Genomic DNA, 1,210 nt, shown 5'->3' with positions numbered 1-1,210 from the left:
GGAGGGGAAATAAAATATGGGCTTGTGGAGACACGGTTCTGTCTTCAGCACGTACAAGAGGGTGCTGTTCCCAAGGAGGCCTGTGGTGAACACTCTGCTGGGTGTGTATCTTCCAGCCCAGGGATGCCAGTCAAGAAAAACATGGATGGGGCCATGCTGTTGGGAGCAGAGGGTTTGAAATTGAGAGGCAAACTTTGCAAACTGCTCCTAAAAGTCTCACCTTTCAATAAAACATGATAGAAAGAACCAGTAAACTTTGCAGAACACGCCCAGGTTGTGCCACTTTCACTGCAGCTCCCTTATAACGTGTGAAGTTGATTTGTTATTCTGCTTGTTAATAAATCATGGCAAGGTCAGTCTGTGGAGTTGATCAAATATCAAGTGAAAAAGCATCATCACCATTGTTCAGATATGAAACTCTTCGGTGCTTATTTGGATTCAGATATCTCTCCTTCCCTGGATCAGGTGGAGGAAGCAGCAGGTGGTTCCCCAGCACTATAAGGCCAGCATAGTCCTGACAGCCTCCTCCCCAGATGTCTCTGATTCTCCAGGACCCCCTGAGCGCCCCTGGGGGGCCAACTGTGCACAGAGGCACAGCCACAGCTGGAGAGCTTCTGCTGCTCCTTCATCCTTATTCACTCTCCTTTGCCCCAGCTTTGGTTTTCCATGGTCCCTGAGAGCTGTCTCTGCCCTGATGTGGGTCACCTCTTTCCAAGAGCATCTCTAACCATGCTGTCTATTTGTCTGTAGCCAAAATTCCAGCAGAAGCCACAAGACTCCTTAAACTGATCTTCTGGGCTTTTCCTCCTCTCCAGTCTCTGCAGATTTCTACTAGTTTTGGTTGCTTTCTTTTGAAGGACCACGAGCCCAAGAGGCCAGCACACCCAGTCATTGTTCTCAACACTGGATCCAAATCCAAAGTGAGTTTTACACCAGCAGGATTAAACCCAAAGGAGTGTGTGTACCAGGAGATCAATCAGTCATGCCCAGAGGGATATTTTCCCACCTAGAGATCAGATCTTCCCCCTTTGTGGAGCAGAGAGCTGGTTGGTGGGGCTGAATGCTGAGACAGCCATAGCCCGTGCAGTGTGAGAGGAGGGAATTTGCTTACAAACCCTTGCTATTCCCAGGCAGCAGTTTCTCCTTGGTGATGATTAGTGTCTCTGAAGTCCTAGCAGTCAGGGATTAGGGTAATCAGGTTCTTTAAGTC

This window comes from Antrostomus carolinensis, unplaced genomic scaffold (genome assembly GCF_000700745.2).
Source record: "Antrostomus carolinensis isolate BGI_N321 unplaced genomic scaffold, ASM70074v2 scaffold11443, whole genome shotgun sequence".
Lineage (NCBI taxonomy): Eukaryota > Metazoa > Chordata > Aves > Caprimulgiformes > Caprimulgidae > Antrostomus > Antrostomus carolinensis.
Note: the sequence above shows the minus strand (reverse complement) of the source record.